This window comes from Xyrauchen texanus, chromosome 40 (genome assembly GCF_025860055.1).
Source record: "Xyrauchen texanus isolate HMW12.3.18 chromosome 40, RBS_HiC_50CHRs, whole genome shotgun sequence".
Classification (NCBI taxonomy): Eukaryota; Metazoa; Chordata; class Actinopteri; order Cypriniformes; family Catostomidae; genus Xyrauchen; species Xyrauchen texanus.
In genome coordinates, this window is record NC_068315.1 from 1,788,933 (window position 1) to 1,804,053 (window position 15,121).

At 41.6% G+C, this 15,121-nt stretch overlaps 1 pseudogene; it reads right to left on the reverse strand.

Moving 5' to 3' along the window:
• Window positions 1-15,121, reverse strand: part of LOC127633139 (vinculin-like) — a 62,733-nt pseudogene that overhangs the window by 38,304 nt on the left and 9,308 nt on the right.

A 15,121-nucleotide genomic window follows, 5' to 3' on the forward strand; every position in this document is an offset into this window, starting at 1 on the left:
AAACACAGGATGCACTTCTTACAGAAATACTTTTAATAAGTTAGATATCTCTTATATGATATGTTTTCTGGCATGGTGTTTTGCCTTGATGAGTTGAGAATCATTGAAGCTTGTATTTTCTTTCATTAATTAAATGATACTGTGTATGAACAAAACAAGGCCGCCTCATTATGAGGGTATACTGAAATGTAGGGCAAAGGTAAAAGGTATGTGAAGGGGACATGGCTGTTTTTCTCATACACAGGTGTTTCTAAAATTAATGCACTCTTACCATGAACTATGACATATGTCAAAAATAAGTGGAGTTACCAGTTGATGTATGTTTTTTAAAAATAATTAGATGGAGGATTTGCCACCAATATTTAATTAGCTGAGGAAATAAACTATATTGGTGGCGAAGGAAAGAGATAAGGGTAATTATTCTATTGGTCAGAGATAATGGGCAAAGAGATAACAAAAAGGTATATAACTGAGAACTTAGGAGGATAGAGTCAGGACAGACAGCTGACTGGACTCATGTTTGTTGATTCTCAATAAACTGAACTTTGGCATCTGGAACTCAAGACTCTGAGAGTTTTCTTCAACTTAGAGAAAATCATCGCAATCTTCCACGACATATCTTTGGCGCTGCGAGCAGGGTTGGCACTGAGGTCAAGGGGACAGAGGTCGCTGGTGGGACGGCTGCACGAATCGCACAGAAACACCGGCGCCAAAACTGAGGTAAGCATCTTTGCTTAAGGTGTTTTTGCGTGATCTGTGGTAGCAGTCCCAGTAAGTGGCTTCCCTGAGACTTTTGCCAGTCCGAACATAGAATAATTCGAACTAATTGGCTGAAATAGAAACGAGTTCCAGATTTCAAACAAATTAAGGTGGGGTTATTTAAGAAATATTGTTTAAAGAGTCAAGAAGTGACTGAATGTTATTAAAGAGAGTTGAGAAGCAGCTCTGGGCCTGGAGGTGAGTCGAGAAGCGACGACGCGTGAAATTCCCGGTTAGGTGCATTTATTCAAGGTTTTGCCAGAAGAGTGGCTGAAAATCCTGTACAGGTGAAAATCCTAACTCGGGTGGTTGAAAATTCGCGTAGAAATTCCTCCAGGTGGTAGATATAGTGATTTTTGAAGTATTTGATGAAGACCGGACTGTGCAGAAAACAAGGGGGTTGTTGAACTATGTGCATGTTTGAGGTGATGAATAATGAGCATGACTAACTATGTTGTTATTCTATGTGCACTTACAGTACTAACTGCACTGTTCATGTGTTTATTCAAATGCATAATTATGGTGTTAATGATGTATTGTGTGCAGAGGCAAAAGATCACAGAGAATCAGGTGCAATGAGGACAAACTAAGTGAAAATAAAAGTAGAAAATGAATTGAAATAGTGAATTAAATAAAATAATTGTTGAAAAATTATAAAGACGCAAAAAACACCTGATTCTCTGATGCCTCCCTGCCTTCCTCTCGCTCATTGACTGGCTGGATAAACGGCCCCATGAGTGAGAGGAGGGGAGATTTAGAGGTAGAGAGATAGAATAAGGCAAAATGTTTTCCATTACAGTGAACAAGACTAGAGAATATGCAGAGACAAGCAAGCTTTGTAAGGGTTGGAGATCAACGCAGATCTGAAGAATTGGAAAGAGCGCTGATAGAGTCAAAGGGAATCAGCGATCATTTTTGGAACGAATCAGAGTACATAGATTACACAGGACAGAGGAGAGAATTAACTGAAAAAAAGAGGAAAGAGCTAGTGAGAACCTTAACTGAGGTGGTGAATTTAGAAGAAATAGAACAAGAGTGGCCATTTGTTAACTGGTTGGAGGTTGCTGTTAGGAATATAAAGCTTAAACCATTTGTGGATCACATAACTACACTCTGTCAAACAGGCCATGTAGATGAGATAGACATATATAGGGGAAGACTGAAAGTGTCAATAAGGGAGGTGAAGATTCCTTACCTAAAATGTGAAGTGGCTCATTATTGGGACACACTGGAAAGGCCAGTGGGTTTGGGAGTAACTATCTTAAGGAATGTGGCCATGGAAGTCACTAGTGTATTGAGGAGGGTGGAAAGAGAAAGTAAGGTGATATTCTATAAAAATGACAATGGAGAAAGGGTACCAGCCACCACAATTGAGGGAACAATTGAGAGATTTGAAGTAATGATCTATTTGGAACCCCCAGCAGAAATAAAACAAACATGGGTGGAAATATATAAAAGATAGTTAAAAAACCATCAAAGGGTTGGATAGGGAAATATAGACATGCATGATATAAAGCAGAATGCAAAACTTAAGTGTGTATTGCCAATAAAGACATAGAAAATGATACATTACTTATGTGAAAACAATGTATTGCTTATGCTGAGATGAATATGTAACCAAACATGAAAAGTATAATGCATGATAAAGCAATAGTTAGAAAAATGAATGTATTAGTTTAGACACTTATAACCATGCTGTATGTATAAGAAACAAGCAATGTATAAGTATGTTAACCAGATCAGACTTTGTACTCAAGTTGTATGTATAAAAAAGTAAGTGATGTATAACCACTTCTAAAAAAAAAAAAAAAAATCTTGTAATTCATAAAGTAAGATTGTATCAACAAACATAAAGCATAAATAAACAAATAGTTGGTTTTGAAAAGAAATAAAGTGAAACCATGTAAGTAATAAAAGAAGGAACATAAGCAAATTATAAAAATAATGCGATAAGAAAAATAAAAGGGAATGACAAAAGAGTATAAAGAAAAGATAATAAAGAACTATGAGGAAAAAGAAATGATAAACAAAAGATATATATAAGGAATATATGAATAAGTATTAGTTATAATAAATATGGGTTTTTGACATTAAATTGAATAATCCAAAATATAGCTGGTGAGATGCAGACAAATAAGCATAATTGTTGACTGCTCTCTCTCTCTCTTACAGTAAGTTGGAGACTGAGTGCTGGAGGGGAGAGAGGGAGGGGCTGCTAGAGCCAGAAAAAGGAGCAATGAAGGGAGGGCTTTGAGCACACACACACACAAGAAAAAACAGAACAAGACTTTTTTCCTGTCTCAGTTTTCCTCCTGAAATAGGAATCATAATGTGGAAGTAAGCTGTTACTAAATTTAAGAGGAGACTAACTGAGAGAAGAAAATAAATAAAATTAAAAAGATTAATAACAAAAATATAGGGAATTAGTAATTTGTTTCTGGACTTATGAAACACATTAATAAGTAATAAGAATAAAAGGGAAAAAGGAGAAGGGACAAAAGGCATACTACATAAAAATGAAAGAGTCTTTTTATCTAGAATAAATGTGATAAAGTTGAAAAGCATATTACTGTGAAAGCATGAAAAGAATGCCAAATAAAATTAACCTCATATGTTACTTTCATACACTGGGCAGGAGAAGTAATTACAACAGGTCAAGAGTGTTGTGGAAAAATCTGGAGCAGTGATTTGATAATCCTAAGGAGTGACATTATTCTGGACACAAAATAATCCGTGTGGACTGGCACCAGAAGAGGAATCAACAAAACCACTGAGAAAGACACAAGTAAAAAGCGGTATTGAAAATAGTTAAGAATAAAAGAATTCCTCAACCCAGAGAAAGCCCAGGAGAAGTCAGGGGTCGGATACTTTTAGTGGTCCTCGTCTGACCAACCTGGTGAAGATTAGCATAGAAGAATAAAACAATCTGGGGTTAAAGAGGTACCGAATTACTGTAAAAGAAAATATAGAGAGATAGTAGAATGGCACCAACACCATTGGATCAGATATGCATGGAGTTTCCAACATATAGGGAGGTGATAAAAGAGATGTCTAAGAAATGGGAAGGAAGAACGAAGGGGCTGAACACAAAATGGCCAGCAGAGGGAACATTTGATGTAGGGATATGTAGAGAAATGGAAGCATTGATAAAAAATTATAAACCAAAGGATAAAAGCCAGAAGAGGATAATGAAGCGGGATAGAGAACTAATGATGCTCCATATGTTTAAAACCAAGGGGATAGAAATAATAAAACAAGAAAGGGAAAGAAAGAAGGTGGATGAGGAAACAGGAGAGAGACCCCTCCCTATGCACCAACAATGGAAACAAAAGGAGATTTGCAAATGCCCATGATAGAGTTTAAAGGAGAAGTACGCATGGCCGGAGAAATAGAAGTCAATGAGAAAGTGCCAGTAGAGCAAAAAGAAAAGCCAGCAAATTTATACCCAACAGCCGATCTGAGAAGCATCTGTAGTGATGAAGGAGCAATAGGACCAGAACAAGACAGCATGAAGGGTTCAAGGACCCCGATGTGGGAAGAGCCAGAAGGATCAGATCGAGAAATCCGCCCAGAAATGTCAGGTCAACAGAGAATGAGGGAAGAGATAAGCAAACAATGCCAGGAAGCAATACTGGAGGGAATAAAAAGGTACGCAGAGCTGCAGGACGAAGAACAAGGAAAACAAGAGCAAGAAAATACATCTGAGGAGGACGATCTAATAGACCTTGAGACAGATGACGACATAACAATACCATTGAAAGTGAAAAGAAGTGCAGAAAAACAGCGGCGAATGAGGAAAGAGGTGACCAACATCAGGGCCAAGTCACTAGAACTATTGAACTCCATGAGGAAGGAGGAAGAAATGCTGAAAAATACGAGAAGGTCAACAAGAAGAAAGGAGCATGTTGCTCCAGATATAAACACCCTGAGACATCGGACAAAAGGGAAGATGAAGCAAGTCACAGGACGGCTTTACATTGAAAGCGTGCCAGAAGGGACTACACAAGCATGGCAGAGAACGTCAGGACGAATGGTCAGAACTGATGCGGAGTCTGATGGAGGGGATAATGAAGCGTGGCAAGATGAAATGGAAAAACCAAGTGGACTACATAACAAGATGGCAGCACAGTGTCCCATTATGATGAAGGGACAGTATGACTGCTATGTGCCATGGGCCAATCATGATCTCGAAGGACTACTGGCAGCTCTTCCTGACATCTATGAAGGAGCAGGAAGATGGATTAGAGATGTTGAGGAGCGAGCAGTAGGAACTCAACTGGCCCTGGGAGATATTAAAGCACTGCTTGCAAGATGCATTGGAGGAGGCAAAATGGCGGAAATACTCGAAAAAGCCAAAGTGGGAAATGCAGCAGATACCACAGAATATGATGAGATACCATTCAGCAGATGCCGAAATAACATCTGGAAGGCCCTAAGAGAAGAATTTCCCACCAACCTAGACCCAAAATCAATAAAAGGAGAGCCACTGGGAGCAACTGAAAACCCGAAAGCCTATATCGAACGAGAGCTAAAGAGATGGAAGCTGGAAATGGAAAAAGATCCAGAAAAGGATCCCTGGATGACAGCAGTGTTCCGAACGGCCATAATAGAGGCTATGCCTACACCAGTAAAGGACAAGCTGGAAGACGTGGTGGGGTTAACTACCAAGACACAGAAAGAGTTCTGTGCCCATGTAGTACATGCAGTGGAACAACACAGACGGAGTGAAGAAAAACTAAGACAGCAGGAGAAGGACATACGTAAGAAACTAGAACAATTGCAGCTGGAGGAACTAACAGGAAACAGGAAGAAAATTCAAGCAGCAGTAAAAGGAAAAGACGCATCAACCTCCGTAATGGCACCAGTAAATACAGCATCACCAACTCCAAGCAGTGCACAGGCTCAAATAACTTCAAGTGGAATGGCTGCACCTCTGGTACCTGGCGTATCACCTGTGCCCATGTATCAACCTGTACCAACAATCCAGGTAGCACCAATGGCTCCTGGGCCAAGTGTTCCGGACCAGATACCCATGCAGAGTCAGGCGATGCAACAGCCTATGCCGACTGTAATATATCAGTTCCCCGATCAAATGAATAGAAGATGGAATCGACAGTATCAAGGGGGAAGAGGAAGAGGACAAGGACGACAGAACTATAATAATGGCCCAACAAATGTATGTTGGGGGTGTAACAGAGTGGGACACCGAAAGAGAGACTGTCCCATGAACCCCTGGCCACAAGCACACCAGGCAGACACCAACAACTGGCAACAGGACCCCCACCAGCAGCAGCAGCAGCAGCAGCAGCAGGCCCCAGGTCCCGTCAATCCATGGCGTGGACCACCACAAGGTTACTAGGGCTGCCCAGAGAATCCTACGGGGAGGGGTCAGCTTCCAATGATATCAACTGATGCTGATCAAGAACCAATAATGAAGGTTAAGATAGAGGGAAAAGTAACACCTGTTATGTTAGATACTGGAGCCACCTTTACGTGTATAAGTCCAAGTTACGCCTCTCACCTCCCCCGGTCTGGAAAATATGTGAAGACAGTAGGATTCTCGGGACAAACGCAATTGATTCCAATGACGGCTCCAGTAAACATAGAAGTAAAAGGAAAAGCAGTAAACATCCCAATCTTAATATCAGAGAATACACCAGTGAACTTATTGGGAAGAGACGCTATATGCAAAATGAATCTACAAATATGGTGCACTCCAGAAGGAATCTACATTGACAACAGAGGGGTAAAACAAATGACCATGACAAAATCACCTGAACCTCAATATCCACAAGCAAACGTATATTGGCTGGGAAATCTAGGAAAAGCAGTGGGCGACACAATAGACAAATGGGGAAAATATATTAGGGCACAGTTAAGGGATCCAAATGTGCCTGGAGCAGAGCATCATTGTACATTAATGTACGATGAAACAAGAAAACCAGAATTGGAGGAAAAATGGCTGAATGAAACAAAACAGCAAGAAATTACCTTGACGTCAGAATACATAGTAATTGGAGAGGAGGGAGCAGCTCTCAAGGTAGAAAACAATGACTTTTTAGACAAATGGTTTCAGATACCGGACTCTGTTCCACATGTAACAATTTATGTGAGCAAAGGAAGGGAACAAAAAGACTTAGGACAAATGATGAAGAAAGCAGAGAGGATACATTGGAAAGAAACAGAGAATCATCTTATCATGGAATCATCAGATAAAACATTTCTAAAGATCATATGTGCCACCCGAATGATAGGAACGCCTAAGGTAGTAGTTATCTCGCCTGCAGAAAAACTAGGCTCAAAAATGGTAGAACTGATGGCAGAAATGGAAAAGATGGTGCCAGAAAAACTGTGGTCACGCCATGACACTGATGTAGGGTTAGTACTGTCAGCAAATCCAGTCCAAATAAGGGTAAAACCAGGAACCCAACCTCCACGAAAAAAGCAGTACCCAATTAAGCCTGAGGCAATATTAGGGATTGAAAGTACAATTGAAGGGTTGCTTAAAGCAGGAGTGCTAGTAGAAACATCAAGTTGTTGTAATACACCTATATTACCAGTAGCAAAGGCAAATAAGGCAAAATGGCGATTAGTACATGATTTAAGGGCAGTTAATGAGGTAGTAGAGGATTGGCCTGCAGAAGTACCCAATCCGCATACTCTGCTGACCAATGTTCCCCCTGCTGCAAATTATTTCACTGTGATTGACTTGTGTTCTGCCTTTTCAGTATTCCCTTAGCAGAAGAAAGCAGACAACTCTTTGCATTCACCTATCAAGGTAAACAGTTCACGTACACACGTTTGCCACAAGGATTTAAGCACTCACCTCATGTGTTTAATCAGGTATTAAAAACAGACTTAGAAGATCTAAGAATGGACAGCACATTGATCCAGTATGTAGATGACTTATTGATCTGCTCACCAACACTGGAGCAGTGCCATCAGGATAGTATTAAGGTCCTTACTAAACTAGCTGAAGGGGGTCATAAGGTATCAAACGATAAGCTACAATACTGTTTACCCCAGGTGGAGTATCTGGGACGGATCATTGCACATCAGACTAAAGCAATATCACCAAGCCAATTGGAAGGCATAAGTAAAGCTCCACAACCACAAACAGTGGGGCAAATGATGACCTTTTTAGGTATGACAGGATTTAGTTCAGATTGGATAGAAGACTACGCTATGAAAACAAACCCCCTGAGAGAACTAATGAAGCAGACAGGACAGCAAAACCTTAGAAGTAGGTTAACCTGGGGTGCAGATGCACTGGTAGCATTTGAAACACTAAAAAGGAACTGCAAACAGCACCTGCACTAGCAAGTCCGGATTACACCAAGCCATTTCATTTGTATATAGCAGACAGAAAAAGTGGTTATGCATCAGCAGTACTGATGCAGGAGTCGTGCAGTGGGAGACGAAAACAACCAATAGCATATTATAGCACGAAACTGGACAGCGTAGCTCAAGGATATCCGCCATGCTATCAGGGATTGGCTGCAGTTTACTTTGCGTATGAGAAAGCCTCTACAATAACTATGGGATACCCGGTAGTGATTTACACTCACCATAAGATAATAGAGTTAATAGAGAGTGGGAAATTTGTACTAACACCGGCAAGGTGTTTAGCATATTCAACACTGCTAACCTACCCAGATGTAACTATAAAAAGATGTACCACTGTAAACCCAGCAAACTACATTCCCTTGGAGGACGAGGGCACACCGCACGATTGTGTGGCAAATTCATTAGCATTTACACGATTGAGGCCTGACCTGGAATCAACGCCTATGATTGAGGCTGAAGTAGAGTACTTTGTCGATGGATCTTGTTTTAGGGACTATTTAGGAAATCATGCTGGGTTTGCTGTGGTAAGAAAGCAGGGAGATTCTTTTGTGCCTGTTGTGGTTCAGCATTGCGAACAGCCATGCTCGGCACAATTGGCAGAATTGAAAGCACTGACCAAAGCCTGTCTGCTTGCGAAAGATCAAAGAGCAAATATATATACAGATTCTGCTTATGCTCATGGAGTGTGTCATCTGTTTGGTGCAGTGTGGAAGCAGAGAGGTTTCAAAAAGAGTGATGGAACACCGATTCAGCATAAAGACCAAATAATCAGATTAATTTCGGCAATGCTGAGTCCAAAAAGGTTGGCTATCGTGAAGTGCCAGGCACACAAAAAAGGCAATGATTTTGTTATTAAAGGAAACAATGCTGCGGATGAACAGGCCAGAGAAGCGTCAGGATGTAAGGTTGCAATAATAGCACCGCAAGTGATATTACAGGTCCAGCCAAGCCTAGCAGACGTAGCTCGAATACAGCTTCAAGCTGGTCAGCCTGAACTAGCACAATGGCAGCAGAGGGGGCAACAAGGGATGTAAATGGAATATGGAGGTCACATGAGGGACAGATATTGGCTCCAGTAGCACTTCTAAACATGCTAATTTCTGATGCACATGGATTTGATCACTGTGCAAGAGGTGAGGTGGTGAGGAAGATAAAACAACAGGGTTACTGGTCACCATACTTACAGGCCACAGTAGATGAGTTTTTAACTAACTGTGAAATTTGTCAAAAACATAATGTTAGGAAGGGTACAACCGCTCCATTGGGACACATTCCAGCACCAGAGGGCCCATTCAAACACCTAGTAATGGACTATGTAGATATGATAAGATCAGTCAGAGGGAAAAGGTACATGTTAGTAATAATAGACAGATTCAGTAGGTGGGTAGAAGCAGTACCCTCAGCCGATCAGGGAGCACAAACAGTGATTAAATTTCTGACAAGAGAAGTTATCCCGAGATTTGGAATACCGTCGCAAATTAGCTCAGACAATGGATCAGCATTTATTCAGAGAGCGTTAAAAACGGTAATACAGCAGCTGCGAATAAAACAACGACTAGGATGCGTCTACCATCCGCAGTCTCAGGGGATGGTAGAGAGAGTAAATGGAAACATCAAGGCAAAAATAGTGAAAATCTGCCAAGAAACAAGACTTAATTGGGTTGATGCGCTTCCACTGGCATTAATGAAATACCGCATGCAAACAAATAGGATTACTAATCTAACCCCGCATGAAATGTTGACAGGACGACCTATGCCAGTGCCTTATCTAAGAGGACCCTATGAGGGTCCATCATTGGAACAACTAGAAATGGAATTGAAAGCATATATGAGACAATTGACGGCAATACATGGAAAAATCTGTTTGCAGGAACAAAGAAGAAATCCTAGGCAGGAAGAGAATGAACCTTGTTCAATTACGCCTGGAGATCTTGTGTACCTGAGGGTGTTTAGACGGAGGTGGAATGAGCCACGGCGGGAAGGACCTTATGAAGTGATACAGGCGACCCCAACGGCAGTGAAGGTAAGAGGAAGTAATACATGGTATCATTTGAATCACTGCACTAAAGTACGCAGGAGAAACCTTCCACAAAATCAGGAACCTGAAGCAGAGGAAGCAGCGGTGCAGCAAGAAGAGGACCAAGCCCACGAGGTTGAAGAAGACCCACAAGTACCAGATAGAGACGTTGAAGAGAGTGACGAAGAAGAAGAAGAACGACAACCGAACGTAGGGGACGAGCACACTGTGGAAGAGGCAGAAATTGAAGGACGTGCCACAGTGGAGCAGGACAGCACAGAAGGAGAAACGGAAGTACATGACGCAGAAGAACAGGAACAGGAAGGTGAAGAAAGAGAAAGACAGGAAGAAAGTACTCGCCTTGCTGTACCAAATACAGAAACAATTGAAGAAGATGGAGCAGACCAATCGAGGCATCCGTGGGATGACCTCTTGTCAGCGGCAGAGGAAAGGCTGGGGGATGAAGGAGGTACTGTGGATAATGATATTGATGATATATCTGGGACAGGTATTTCCCCAATACAGGGCCTACCGGGAAGCAGCACAAGAAGACCCAGGCTCACCCGGTGAAGGACCGTCAGAGCGACCATGGTATGACGATCTCAACACAATCAACACATCAGACCTTATGTCCCTTTTCCAACAATGAGCAGGAACAAGACGTCACAAAACAATTAATCAGACAGAAGAGAGCCTCTGGTGCATTAAGCAAAGATGACACAAAGAAAGACAAAAAATTAATTAATAATCGCTCGACACAACACCAACCAGATAGTAAGCCAAGTGCAGCTGACCAAGGCAAAACAAGGCCATCAGATTTAATATATGATTCGGAACCTATTGAGACAGCAGGAGTAGAAGAATTATTACAACATGCAAATCAAAACGACTGGTATAAATGGGCTAAATATACGGTTAAGCAGGCAGACATGACAAATTGTGTAATGTGCTCACCCTCACCGTTGAAGAAGTTGACAGTAGTTCCGAATCAGTATGATTACAGACACTGCGCCAAGTATTATGCCAAAAATTGTGGAATTAAAGGAAGAACAGTGTTCTGCCCAGCGGAATGTTTGGCTTTCCTAGGTCACCCAGAATATGAAAAGTACAGTAAGCTGCTACGATGGGGAGATGAATGTAGGAGATTAGATGTACGCGTGGATAATAAGAATAGAGAAAGTCCATCATCATTTACGATTAATCAACAACTGGAATATGAATGCTTTAACAGGACCAAGGGACAAAATAATGTAGGACAGTTTAAGGGCAATTGCGCAGTAATATGGCATTTAGACGAAGAAATGTTTTTCAACGATAATGTAATCAGATTTGGGGGACCACGTTATGCAACAGCAACATTAGGACAGAACTTTACTGCAAATATAACCCCAGGATGTTTAGGTGTAGTGGCGGGTCATTGCCTTACAGGATGTGAAAATCAAACCTTAGTATCTCCTTCGATAAAGATTCATCAGGAACAAACAGAAACCATAGCGGACTACTTTTGGTTATGTGGGGAGGTCAGTTGAAAACCTCTCTACCTAAAAACTGGAAAGGGCTGTGCACTAGAGTCAGGTTACTACAAGAGGTAACTATGGTAGAGTGGGATCTCTCTGAAATCCAAACTGCACCAAATCCTCTTGTAAAACAACAGGCAAGGGTGAAAAGAGCATACTCCCCAGATCCGGATGTTTATTTAGATGCAATTGGTCAACCAAGGGGAATACCACAACAATTTAAAGCTAGGAATGAAATTAAATCAGGCTTTGAGTCAATATTTGTATGGGTAACAGCCAGCAAAAATGTAGAATGGATTAATTATATTTACTATAATCAACAAAGGTTTATAAACCATACTGATGAGGCATTGGAGGCATTAGGAACCCAATTAGCGGCAACTAGTAAAATGGCATGGCAAAATCGTCAAGCACTAAATTGGTTATTGGCAGATAAAGGAGGAGTATGTGTTATGTTCGGAGCAGATTGCTGTACATACATACCGAATAATACATCCCCAGAAGGAGCTTTTACACAGGCAATGAAAAAACTGCATGACCTCAGGAAGGAAGTTACATCTAATGCAGGAAGAGATCAGATGTTTGGCAAATGGTTTGAGGATCTGTTTGGCTCATGGAAATCAGCACTAATAAAGTTAGGGATAATAATAGCTGTAGGACTGGCCCTATTTGCATTGCTGTTTTGCTGTGTCATACCAATTATCAGATCACTAATGGTCAGAACAGTAGCAAAGCAGATGGTAACGGTCTCAATGATAGCACCAGCCCTAGGGGTGGAAACTAGATATTGCACTGTTGGGCCTGGATTGGATGAGCTTGATGAAATTTACTAAGAAGCAATCAAGAACCAACACTGAAATTTGAGGGGAAATTTATTTTTGAACACTTTTCTCATGTTTTTGATAGTAAGGGAGATAGCATGATTATTATACTTTCATTTTACATAACAGAATAAATAGCATCTTAAGAAAGGAGTTAGAGGGTTTTTTGTTTGTTATTTTTGACATGTTCCCCTATTACTTTCAATATAACCCATTACTTACGTTAACAAAGTTTATATTGCAATATAATTAATCAAGTAGAAGTAGTATTGATGATGATTTTGTTCAAGAAATACAGTTGTGAAGTAATTACTAAGAGAAGACATACAAGAGCGACATGTGAAGACAGGAGCGACGAGCACCTCAGTGCTTGGCTGCAAGAGCAAATAGACTCAACTGGTGGTTTAAAAACCCGCTGTCTGCTCCAACACACCACCAGATAGCGCTCCAGGCTACCGGAATTGTCTGTGAGTTCCTCTGGCAACGAAGGATAAATATTACTATGGTACTTTTTAATAGTGTTTTGTTAAACATATATATGTATCTTCTATTTAATGGATAATCAATTGTACTCTACATCACGCAAGGCTTTACATTTGCATGCACATGCTTATTACAAATGAGTTTGATTTTTGTCATCCCCTCCCCAGGAACAGTGGTAGCTACTGGACTGGGATCTTTTACTCCTTCTTGGTCAAGTGTGGGGGGAGATGTTTGGTCCCAGGTCCTGCAGAGTGCAGCCCCATATAGACAGCATTGGATAAAGGACTGGTGTAGCCACTTTTGGCTGCAAGTTGGTATGGGATTGGCTGGCTTGTGTGACTGCACTCTGGTTTAAGGGAAAAAGAGTGTGAGACTTTTAAGTCTCAGAGGAGGGAGTATATTGTATATTTTTCAGAATCTTCTAGTGTGTTTTTATATATCAAAATACTTATATGAGTTTCTAGGCCTTTGTGTGAGCCAGGAGAGAGCATATGAGGTTACTAAAAGTGTTGATGTGCTGCACTTGACGGAGTACTATCGTTAATAGAGTATTTGACGTATATTCTTGATGTATTTCCTTTATGCCAGATCTCTAAAATACATTGGATGCACTTCTTACAGAAATACTTTTAATAAGTTAGATATCTCTTATATGATATGTTTTCTGGCATGGTGTTTTGCCTTGATGAGTTGAGAATCATTGAAGCTTGTATTTTCTTTCATTAATTAAATGATACTGTGTATGAACAAAACAAGGCCGCCTCATTATGAGGGTATACTGAAATGTAGGGCAAAGGTAAAAGGTATGTGAAGGGGACATGGCTGTTTTCTCATACACAGGTGTTTCTAAAATTAATGCACTCTTACCATGAACTATGACATATGTCAAAAATAAGTGGAGTTACCAGTTGATGTATGTTTTTTAAAAATAATTAGATGGGGATTTGCCACCAATATTTAATTAGCTGAGGAAATAAACTATATTGGTGGCGAAGGAAAGAGATAAGGGTAATTATTCTATTGGTCAGAGATAATGGGCAAAGAGATAACAAAAAGGTATATAACTAAGAACTTAGGAGGATAGAGGCAGGACAGACAGCTGACTGGACTCATGTTTGTTGATTCTCAATAAACTGAACTTTGGCATCTGGAACTCAAGACTCTGAGAGTTTTCTTCAACTTAGAGAAAATCATCGCAATCTTCCACGACAATACACACACGCACACACACACAGTCACAAACACGCAGTCACAGACACACACACGCACAAAGTCACAAACACGGAGTCACAAACACACACACACACAGTCACAGACACACAGTCACAAACACACACACACACAGTCACAGACACGCAGTCACAGACACGCACACACACACAGTCACAAACACGCAGTCACAGACACACACACACACACAGTCACAGACACACAGTCACAAACACGCAGTCAAAGACACACACAGTCACAGACACACACACGCGCACACACACGGTCACAGACACACACACAGTCACAAACACACACACAGTCACAAACACACACACAGTCAGACAAGCACACAGTCAGACACACACACACAGTCACACACAGTCACACACAGTCGCACACAGTCGCACACACACACACAGTCACAGACACGCACACACACGCACGCAGGCACACACAGTCACACGCGCGCAGACACACACAGTCACAGACACACACACACACACACACACACACACACGCGCACACACACGCGCACACACACACACACAGTCACAGACACGCACACACACGCACGCACGCACACACAGTCACACGCGCGCAGACACCCACAGTCACAGACACACACACACGCACACACACACGCACACAGACACGCACACGGTCACAGACACACACAGTCACAAACACACACACACAGTCAGACAAGCACACAGTCAGACACACACACACAGTCACACACAGTCGCACACACACACACAGTCACAGACACGCACACACACGCACGCACGCACACACAGTCACACGCGCGCAGACACACACAGTCACAGACACAGCCACGCGCGCACACACAGTCACGCGCACACACACACACAGTCACGCGCACACACAGTCACGCGCACAGACACGCACAAGACACAGACGCACACACACACACACACATTCAGTCACAGACAAGCACAGTCACG